General features: G+C 48.6%; 1 protein-coding gene across 6 annotated transcripts in view; it reads left to right on the top strand.

The window, feature by feature from the left end:
* The first annotated feature begins 7,931 nt into the window (after window positions 1–7,931).
* LPP (LIM domain containing preferred translocation partner in lipoma) overlaps window positions 7,932–11,546 on the top strand; it is an 870,847-nt gene continuing 867,232 nt past the window's right edge. For all 6 annotated transcript variants that reach the window (XM_063916491.1, XM_063916490.1, XM_063916488.1 and 3 more), the window contains exon 1: window positions 7,932–8,076. The gene's annotated coding sequence lies outside the window, so the exon portion shown is untranslated. The remainder of the gene's footprint in view (window positions 8,077–11,546) is intronic.

Here is an 11,546-nt window from a genome sequence, read left to right as displayed (position 1 = left end):
CGTCCACTCCCGGAATGAACACTGCTGACAGTGCTATCACATGATTTTCCGCCTAGCGAAATCCTTGCAGTTTTGCCACTGCCCTCCTGCTTCTTGTGCCGCCCTTTCTGTTTACGTGGGCGACTGCCGTGATGTTATCCCACTGGATCAATACCGGCTGACCTTGAAGCAGAGGTCTTGCTAAGCTTAGAGCATTATAAATTTGCTCTTAGCTCCAGTATATTTATGTGGAGAGAATTCTCCAGACTTGATCACACTCCTTGTGTGACTGCTCCCCAGCCTCTCAGGCTGGCCTCCGTGGTCACGAGCATCCAATCCTGAATGCCGAATCTGCGGCCCTCTAGAAGATGAGCACTCTGTAATCACCACAGGAGAGACACCCTTGTCCTTGGATATAGGGTTATCCGCTGATGCATCTGAAGATGCGATCCGGACCATTTGTCCAGCAGATCCCACTGAAGAGTTCTTGCGTGAAATCTGCCGAATGGAAGTGCTTCGTAATAAGCCACCATTTTTACCAGGACTCTTGTGCAATGATGCACTGACACTTTTCCTGGTTTTAGGAGGATCCCGATTAGCTCGGATAACTCCCTGGCTTTCTCCTCTGGGAGAAACACCTTTTCCTGGACTGTGTCCAGAATCATCCCTAGGACCAGCAGACGTGTCGTCGGAACAACTGCGGTTTTGGAATATTTAGAATCCACCCGTGCTGTCGTAGAACTACTTGAGATAGTGCTACTCCGACCTCCAACTGTTCTCTGGACCTTGTTCTTATCAGGAGGTCGTCCATTTTCTTTGAAGACGAATCCTCCTTTCGGTCATTACCTTGGTAAGGACCCGGGGTGCCTTGGACAATCCAACGGCATCGTCTTGAAACTGATAGTGACAGTTCTGTACCACGAACCTGAGGTACCCTTGGTGAGAAAAAGCAAATTTTGGGACATGGAGGTAAGCATCCCTGATGTCCCGGGACACCATATAGTCCCTTTGTTCTTTGCTATCACTGCTCTGAGTGACTCCATCTGGATTTGAACCCTTGTAAGTGTTCCAATTTTTCAGATTTAGAATAGGTCTCACCTAGCCTTCAGTACCACCATATAGTGTGGAGTAATACCCCTTTCCTTGTTGTCGGAGGGGTAATTTTATTATCACCTGCTGGGAATACAGCTTGTGAATTGTTTTCAATACTGCCTCCCTGTCGGAGGGAGACATTGGTACAGCAGACTACAGGAACCTGCGAGGGGGGAAACCTCTCGACATTCCAATCTGTACCCCTTGGATACTACTTGTAGGATCCAGGGGTCCTGTACGGTCCCAGCGTCATGCTGAGAACTTGGTAGAAGCGGTGGAGGGCTTCTGTTCCTGGGAATGGGCTGCCTGCTGCAGTCTTCTTCCCTTTCCTCTATCCCTGGGCAGATATGACTCTTATAGGGACGAAAGGACTGAGGCTGAAAAGACGGTGTCTTTTTCTGCAGAGATGTGACTTAGGGTAAAAAACGGTGGATTTTCCAGCAGTTGCCCTGGCCACCAGGTCCCATGGACCGACCCCAAATAACTCCTCCCCTTTATACGGCAATACATCTTTGTGCCGTTTGGAATCTGCATCACCTGACCACTGTCGTGTCCATAAACATCTTCTTGCAGATATGGACATCGCATTTACTCTTGATGCCAGAGTGCAAATATCCCTCTGCGCATCTCGCATATATAGAAATGCATCCTTTAAATGCTCTATAGTCAATAAAATACTGTCCCTGTCAAAGGTATCAATATTTTTAGTCAGGGAATCCGACCAAGCCACCTCAGCTCTGCACATCCAGGCTGAGGCGATCGCTGGTCGCAGTATAACACCAGCATGTGTGTGTATACTTTTTAGGATATTTTTCAGCCTCCTATCAGCTGGCTCCTTAAGTACGGCCCTATCCGTAGATGGTACCGCTACTTGTTCTGATAAGCGTGTGAGCGCCTTATTCACCCTGAGGGGTGTTTCCCACCGCGCCTTAACTTCAGGCGGGAAAGGGTATACCGCCAATAATTTTCTATAGGGGGAAACCCACGCATCATCACACACTTCATTTAGTTTATCTGATTCAGGAAAAACTACAGGTAGTTTTTTCACCTCACACATAATACCCTTTTTTGTGGTACTTGGAGTATCAGAAATATGTAACACCTCCTTCATTGCCCTTAACGTGTGGCCCTAAAAGAAAATACGTTTGTTTCTTCACCGTCGACACTGAAATCAGTGTCCGTGTCTGGGTCGACCGACTGAGGTAAATGGGCATTTTACAGCCCCTGACAGTGTTTGAGACGCCTGGACAGATACTAATTTGTTCGCCGGCCCTCTCATGTCGTCAACCGGCTTGCAGCGTGTTGACATTGTCACGTAATTTCCATAAATAAGCCATCCATTCCGGTGTCGACTCCCTAGAGAGTGACATCACCATTACAGGCAATTTGCTCCGCCTCCTCACCAATATTTTCCTCATACATGTCGACACACACGTACCGACATACAGCACACACATAGGGAATGCTCTGATAGAGGACAGGACCCACTAGCCCTTTGGGGAGACAGAGGGAGAGTTTGCCAGCACACACCAAAACGCTATAATTATCCAGGGACAACCTTTATATAAGTGTTCCTCTTATAGCATTTTAATATATATACATATCGCCAAATCAGTGCCCCCCCTCTCTGTTTTAACCCTGTTTCTGTAGTGCAGTGCAGGGGAGAGCATGGGAGCCTTCCCACCAGCCTTTCTGTGAGGGAAAATGGCGCTGTGTGCTGAGGAGAATAGGCCCCGCCCCCTTTTCGGCGGGCTTCTTCTCCGGAGTTTTAGATATCTGGCAGGGGTTAAATACATCCATATAGCCTCAAGGGCTATATGTGATGTATTTTTCGCCATACAGGTATTATACATTGCTGCCCAGGGCGCCCCCCTCCAGCGCCCTGCACCCTCCGTGACCGCTGTGTGAAGTGTGCTGACAACAATGGCGCACAGCTGCAGTGCTGTGCGCTACCTGATGAAGACTGAGAGTCTTCTGCCGCCTGGTTCCGGACCTCTTCATCTTCAGCGTCTGCAAGGGGGGTTGGCGGCGCGGCTCCGGGACGAACCCCAGGGCGAGCCCTGTGTTCCGACTCCCTCTGGAGCTATGTCCAGTAGCCTAAGAATCCAATCCATCCTGCACGCAGGTGAGTTGAAAATCTCTCCCCTAAGTCCCTCGATGCAGTGAGCCTGTTGCCAGCAGGACTCACTGAAAATAAAGAACCTAAAAACTTTTTCTAAGTAACTCTTTAAGAGAGCCACCTAGATTGCACCCTTCTCGGCCGGGCACAAAAACCTAACTGAGGCTTGGAGGAGGGTCATAGGGGGAGGAGCCAGTACACACCATGTGATCCTAAAAGCTTGCTTTTGTGCCCTGTCTCCTGCGGAGCCGCTATTCCCCATGGTCCTGACGGAGTCCCCAGCATCCACTAGGACGTTAGAGAAAGGATTGTTTTCATATGACCAGGGCCCAGAGGTGGTTTTATGGGTCTGGCCACCTTATTGGCTGCCCCCCCCCCCCCTTCCCCCCACACAAAAATAGCAGGTTACTGTGGAAGCAGGGGTGACAGAGACAGTGGGCCAAATGCAATAGCGCCAGAGTTTGCCGCCGAACTCTGACTTTTTTTAAAGTCATGTACAAGACTAAACCATGCTTGGTACATGACAAACGTCCGAGTTCGGACAGCATCCCGCATGGCTGCTGAACTTGGGTGCTATCACATCCGGCCCAGTGGGTGACAGGGAGACAGTAGGTGACTGTGGAGGAAAGGGTGAAGATAGTGGGTGACTGCTGGGCAAGGGTGAAGGTAGATAGTTGGTGACTGTGGAGGCAAGGATGACAGGGAGATAGTGGGTGACTATGGAGGCAGGGGTGACAGGGAGATAGTGGGTGACTGTGGAGGCAAGGAAGACAGGGAGATCGTGGGTGACTATGGAGGCAGGGGTGAGAGGGAGATAGTGGGTGACTGTGGAGGCAGGGGTGAAAGGGAGCTAGTGGGTGACTGTGGAGGCAGTGGTGACAGGGAGATAGTGGTTGACTGTGGAGGCAGGGTTGACAGGGAGATAGTGGGTGACTGTGGAGGCAGGGGTGACATGGAGATAGTGGGTGAGTGTGGAGGCAAGGGTGACAGGGAGATAATGGATGACTGGGGAGGCAGGAGTGACAGTGGGCAACCCTCCCCCAGCACAGAATGGTAGCTCCCACTCACAGCATATATAGCTTACACTGATACAGTAGTACATATACAGCACACCCTCACACCACACACAGCACACTCACAACACATACAGCATGCACAGCACGCGCACACAGTACATACAATACATGATCACAAAGTACATACAGCTCACACTCACAGTATATACAGCATGGCAGGCTCACACTTACAGCATACAGTATATAGCTGACATTCCTACAGTAATATATACAGCAAATGCTCACATCACATACAGCATGTGCAGCAAACAAAGTACACGCTCCCAGTACATACAGCACACGCTTACACAGCTCACAATCACAGAGTACATGCAGCTCGGACTTACAGTATACACAGCTGCTAGAGGGGGTCATTCGGACCTGTTTGCATGCAGCAGTTCTTCGCTACAGTGCGAACGGGTCGGGACTGTGGCTGCGTGGCGCCCGCAATGCGCACGCGCATCGTTGCATGGTGACAGTGGTCGCTGGGCAGCACTGCCGCCAGCGCAGAAAGTGATCGCAGCGGCGATCACATGAAGACTGTCAGGCGGGAGGCATTCTGGGGCGGATACTCATCGTCTTCAAGGCGTGGTGAGGCAAATCCAGGCGTTTGGTGGGCGGATGTCTGATGTCAATCCCGAGACCTTCGTCGCTGGATCCGTCGCACAGGGTAAGTAACTCCTACCCTGTTCTTGTTTTGCAGGAAACTTTTTTAGCATAGCAGGGCTGCACAAGCGATCGCAGCCCTGCTATGCTAAAATACACTCCCGGTCGCGGCGTCAAGTTGATCACACGAGCAGCAAAAAGTTGCTACGTGCGATCAACTCGGAATGAGGGTCATAGACCTCAGCAGCACTATCCTAGTGATCCAAAAGCTGCCGGGCAGCAGGGATACTGTCTTCTGACCTGAGATCACAGTCCAGGGTCTCCCGCCGCATGTGAAAGGAGGCCTTGACCCTTCTCCGGTTCGTGAGCCTGCACTCTCCATTACCCAAAGCCGCTGCCCCACTGCACATGGGTGCTGCCATCTGGTACCCAGCAGGAGGCGGAACTGGGAGGCACTAGCTGCCTGGTGGGCGGGCAGCGCTGGCAGGTGAGAGTGGTCAGCAGCAGCAATGGGTTACTGGTCAGCGTTTGGCAACAGTGGCAGTTCGTGATGCACTTCTCTCTGCATCATGTGGTGGTGGTGGTGGGGGGGGATCGAAGTGAATCCCAGTGGCGCCACCAGGGGTAGGGCTGCAGCACAGTTCAAAATACAAATAGGAGAGCCACACCAACTGCCAGTGAGGCTGGTAATGTTTGGTAGCATTTGGAGTAGCCGGGACTCATGGGCAGTTGGTGTGGCTCCCCTATTTGAATCTTGGACTGCGCTGTAGCCCCACCTCTGGAGCCGTCAGTATGAGTTACTGATTATCAGAGCCTAATGCTATGAAATGCCGCCACGATCATAGACGTGGATGCTCTTACAGTTAGCGTACCCTCACACAGATGTCTCTGTCCCTGATACCCTCATACTTGCTCTCCTCTTGCGTGTGTACTCCTCACTGTCTTATGCGCTCTCTTTCCTGACACCTAGATAACCACATGACTCCCAATGTCCAACTGTGATTGGCTTCAACCAGGGCCTGGCTGCCAAATTTTATCGTGGGGGCAAGGCTAAAGCACTGGCCCATAAGTAGCCCATTCTTAAAGATTACTTAGGGGTTATGAACTTGGGATGGTTTATCAAACATAAGTCATATTTTCACTGACACAAAAGACTTGTTTTCTTAAGGGCTATTTCACATTAGCCGGTTTTGACCGGCATGGCAAACTCCCGGACGGCTTTTTGCTGGGCCGGGATTGTAGTGAATACTTAGGCCAGTTGATTCTTTTCACACGGCACAGACATGGCCCGGTTGCCATGTAGCAGCCGAATCTATCCACTGAAGAGGACGGCTGTCGGGTCGTGGTTGCGCCGTCCCTGAAGCCAGTGGAGTGTGTGTATGAATGTGCTCTTTCACACACACCGGGTTTTTGTGCCGCTGCTACTGCTGCTGCACATGCGAACAGCATTAAACATGGCTCAAAGCCGTTGTGTATGAAAGGACCTGCCGACCAAAAAACGTCCGCGTTATGTCTGGATTTTTGCCGGCTGGTCAAAACCGGAGTGTGTGAAACAGGACTATCACTGTCTCCTCTCTCTCTCTGCCTGACACCCTCTCCCCTATCTCACTTGCTCCCCTCTCTCTCTCGTGCTCTCCACTCCCTGACACCCACTCTTGCCTCCTTTTTCTCCTCTCTCTCCCTGACACCCTCCGTCTTTCTTGCTTCCCTCTCCCCTCTCTCTCCCTGACACACTCTCTCTTGTTAGCTTCTCTCTCGCCCTAACACCCTCTCTCACCCTGACACCCCTCATCTCTCTCTCTTGCTCCCTTTATTAGAGAGAGGTCAACCCCAGCTATGACGCAGGTAACCAGTGGAGGGTCTAGAGACAATGGGGGGTCATTCAGATCAGATCGTAGATGTGCTAAAGGTGCGGCGATGCTTTTGCACCTGGCGAGTAGTTCCCTGCCTGCGCAGCATAGCTGTGCTGGCAGGCAGCTACCCACAGTGTCCCAGTGGCTGCGTGTGATGTCACACAGCCGCCGCAGCCAGTCCCCACAACAGTCCACTGCGCCCCACCAACGGCATTCTAACACAGTTGGCACACCCCGTGACCGCCTCTGTCAATCAGGGACAAGCGATCGCAGCCCTGAGATGTTTTCGCATCTCACTGGGCTTCACGGGGTGCGCACGCGCAGTGCGCCCACTACCTAAAGGGCTTCAAACTGCGATCGCTACTGCTGCAGCGATCCAGTCTGCATGACTTCCCATGTAAGAGATATAGTAGTGGCGGTGGCAGGGGGGACATCAATTTACTGTTCCTCGTCACGCTAGGATCGTGTGAAGCGCTTCTCGTCCTGTACAACAGTCGGGAGAGATTGCTCTTCCAAATTCCCTCTCCCCACGGGACACTGCAGCCTGCAGAAGGGAGGGATGATCAACAAGAACAGTAGGACTGTTTCGCCAAAAATCTGAGATATGCCTTAGCTCCACTTCTAAATTTCCACTTGGACCACTATTAATATGAGGCAGGCCACAGGCACATATTCTTAGGTTCCCAATACTGCGGGTTAAAGCAGGAAGTTGTATGTAGACGTTTTGGTTAATGTGGAACATGCAGTGTAATGAAAAGACTTTCATTGGCCACTAGGAAGTGTGTATTTGAATAGAAGTACTTTCCCTCTCAGTGGAGAGACAGTGCTAGTGATACCACTTTCATGCTCACTGGAAAGTGTAGATTTTAGTCATTGCAAATGTGTGTTGCATTTCTCAGCCACTGTAAAGTATATTGTTTCATTGAATCCACGTCTCAGCCAGTGGAAAGTGTAATTTATATTAGTGACCTCAATGTGTCAGTTACCTGTAAATGTACATTAGTGGAATCCCTTTGCTGGCTGAGGGTCTCTCATGGAAATCACTTCCCTCACTGAGCGGGTTATACAGCATTTGAGCACAAAGGCAGCAGCAGCCGGCTTCCATGCACCTTCTCTACTATATACTGTAGAACCTAGCATAGGAGCTGAGATCACCCGCAGCAGCAGCAGCATATCAAATAAGCATATATAACCAGACAGGGAAGGGTGGGATGGAGGCGGGGTTTCGTCACGTGATCAGGGAGAAGCCGGGGTCCCTTGGCCGTTTCCGGAAATCCAAGATGGTGACCAGTAGGAAGTTTTTATGTTAACCGGTCAACTTGGAAGTGACCCCCAGCGCAGAGGTTCCCGGCTGCTGCGAGCATCATCTCAGGCAAGTATGAGTGCCCCACTCCCCGTGCTCCCAGCAGTGCAGCTCTCCCTGCCTGTCCCTGCTGGTGGAGGGGCCTGTAGTAGGACGTTGCAGAGGAATGTAGTGCAGCTGCAGCAGCGCCCGAGTAGTCACAGTGTGGATGGGATGGTGCTGGTGACGTTACCACATAGGGCAGTGCTGGAGCCCAGAGGCAGGAAACCCTGCCCTGCGGCTTATTATCACCCCAGGCACTTTATACCACCTGAGTGTACACTATCGGGACTGTGCTGGGTATCAGGGTCTCCTAGTGATGTCATGGACCACAGATCAGTCAGTATATAATGTGACAGAAAGCTAGTAGAAATAATAAGGAAGGCTCTAACTTTGCCACACACTTTAATTGCTGACTTATTTCCACACAGAGTACCAGTGGATGTAAAATAATTATTGGTGGGTTGAAGTCAATAATTAGAATAAAACAAATTTAGACATTAGTACTCAGAATATTTTGCACACAAAATTTTTATTTGTGTAGAGCCATCTCGCCACTCTCTACGCCATGGTACTTCTCTTGATTGCTGAAGGGGTGTGGTGCTGTGGCCAGTAGGTCATGTCCCCTGGTTATGACACTTTGGCTGCTGATCTCCTGCCACTAAATGGATGTTGCACGTATGCATGCAGCATCCAACCAGCTCATGTAGTGACAGGTGACAGTGTCCTCCCCACCTGCCGCCCATAGACCAGGCCTGGCCAACCTGTGGCTCTCCATCTGTTGTGAAACTTTAAGTCCCAGCATGCCCTTCCACAGTTTCACCATTCTCTAATAGCAAAACTGTGGCAGGTCATGCTGGGACTTGTAGTTTCACTACAGCTAGAGAGCTACAGGTCGTCCAGGCGTGCTGTAGACAGTGGCCGAAATGTGGCAGTGTCCTGCTAAAATCGACTTGGTTAGGGCGCACGCAGAGATAAATTGCTTTACTTTAAAATGTGGATGTAGTAGAAATTAACCAATAGCCATAAATGTACTACAATTAATTTATCAAGTTATTTATAGCACCAGCATATTCAATTGTACTTTATAATTGGAAGCAAAACAGTAATAAAATAAGATTTGGTAAAATGGCCATGCTCGTATGCTTACAGTATATACTGTATAATGTACTAAAATTATGGTTCATTCTACTTATTTTGGATTAATATCAAAGATGCAATTGTGCAATGCTGTGTTCTAGATACTGACAAAATAAATAAAAACATAGAGAAATAACATTTGTTTGACATTATTACATTATTCCAGCAGCTCTACCAATCTTATACCCCTTTCACATCGCAAATGCTGGGTCCTTACCGAGTGGGATCCGGCATTTGACCCTACGCATTGCCAATATGCCGGGTCGGGTTGCTATCCAGGGGGTGGAGACTGCGGCGTTATTGGGGGCGGTGCTGGAGATGAGGTCATCTCCGCGTCGCCTCTCCCTATATATTGAACGGTTCCCGGGTCACATCCGGGGTTCACTGATCCGGTATTCAACCAGGGAATAACACTTGCTTTATTCCCAGGTTGAATTACCGGGTCAGGCGACCCGGGAATTCGCCATGAGACCTTTAACACCATACAGCGACTTGTGTGGGCCCGGCAATATGCCAGCTCGATACTTGTGCGGGGTATTACTTTGATGTTTGAATTACCATGGCAATCACTCTGAAAATGGGCAGTTTTGAGATATAGATGCATATTCTGTTTATTTTACGATTCGTTTATATACAATTTTGTTTAGTAATCTCTGCCTGTGTAAAGGTTTGTACACACTAGGCGACGTGCTCTGAGCGACGTCGCCTAGTGTTTCCCCCTCCCGGGCCGGGGCGGTCGGCAGCAGTGCATACACACATACAGCTCTTGGACGACAGTCCAAATTGAGCTGCATGCATAGCCGAGGGCTGTTAATGACCCGCGCATCACTCATCGTCGCTGGCATACACACTTGCTGAGAAAGTAAATGGCGTTTCTCAGGAAGGGTGAAAATGAGCGACGTAGTTCACCTTCTCGGCAAGTGTCTATGCACCTTAAGTTTATCCTCCACTTGAGCAGAATTTAACCACCCCGGCTACTGCATGATATTTATTTGTCTTTAAAGTTATCTGGCCTTAAGGCCCGTACACACTGGTCGATATATCGGCCGTTCTCTTGAACGGCCGATATATCGCGGGATCGTCGGCCAGTGTGTACGGCCGATACGTCTGTGAACTCCGTCGTTCACAGACGTATCGCGTCGGCCGCGCAGCACAGCCGACGGCCAATATATCTACCGATATATTGGCGCGTCGCTGTGTGTGTACGGGGCGGTCGGCCGACCGCCCGTACACATGCTGCGGCGGCCACTGGTGATTGACAGCTGAACTGGGCGGGCGTGTGTACACGCCCGCCCAGTTCATGACGTCAGTCCCTGACGGATCGGGCAGTGTGTATGCTGAACACACTGCTCGATCCATCCATAGATATATCTGCAGATCAATTGATCTGCAGATATATCTATTAGTGTGTACCCACCTTGATTCTATGCAGTTTTGTGAGGCCTATCACAAGAAGAATAATTAAAAGCGTTATTTGAAAAAAAAATTTACTACTAATATTCGCAATAGTTAAAAATTACTTCTTCTTAATACAAAAACAATAATGTGCTTATGAAGAACTTTAACTTCTTGGCCTAGTTCTGTTTTCATGTCCTGGTTATTTTATTAAATATTTTGTGTGTTTGTAGTGTATGTTGTATGAATCAAATGGTAGACACAGAATCCACCATAGGTAGATGCCCCTGTCTCTTCTGACTGAACGGACTCATGAGTGTTTTGGCAACATGTTATTGCCAACAGTAGACTTCAGTGGGGGGACCAATCGGAAGCTGTAGTCAGGGTTGGCTGCTTTAAACCAAATGTTTTTTTCTTATAAAAGCCACTCTGATTTTTTTATTATGCTGTTAGTACAGGCACAACGCTTGTGACTTATTAGAAAAAGCCTATTATACAAAAAAAAAAGAAAAAAAAAAAGTTTTAATTCAAAAAGTTTAATGCCAGTGACATAATTGGCGCTAATGTTTAACTCCTCCTTTGTGTGTATGCGTGTTTCCCCGAAAAGTGCTTTTCCATTTTCCATTTTGTATTACTATTCAGATTTATTTAATTATAATAAGCAAGACTAATGCTTAACATTAACTTGTTCTTATTCTCAATTTCATCTATCTATGAATGTATGTTTAGTCTATCTACATATATTCAGTAAAAATTTGGTTTTAATGAAATATGTAAAATCTAATCGAAGCCTAATAACATTATTAATGTTAGAAAGCATTAAAACATGGTTGATTGAGGTTTCTGATACATGATTCAGTTTTTTTTTTTTTGTCATTAAAACATTAATGCAAAAAAAAAAAAATTGGCTTAAACAAAACAAATGGTTTAAACAAAAAAAAAAAAAGCGTTAAAAAAAAAAAAAA

The sequence above is a fragment of the Pseudophryne corroboree genome, chromosome 4 (genome assembly GCF_028390025.1).
Source record: "Pseudophryne corroboree isolate aPseCor3 chromosome 4, aPseCor3.hap2, whole genome shotgun sequence".
Taxonomy (NCBI): Eukaryota; Metazoa; Chordata; class Amphibia; order Anura; family Myobatrachidae; genus Pseudophryne; species Pseudophryne corroboree.
Note: the sequence above shows the minus strand (reverse complement) of the source record. Positions and strands in the feature narration are given on the sequence as shown.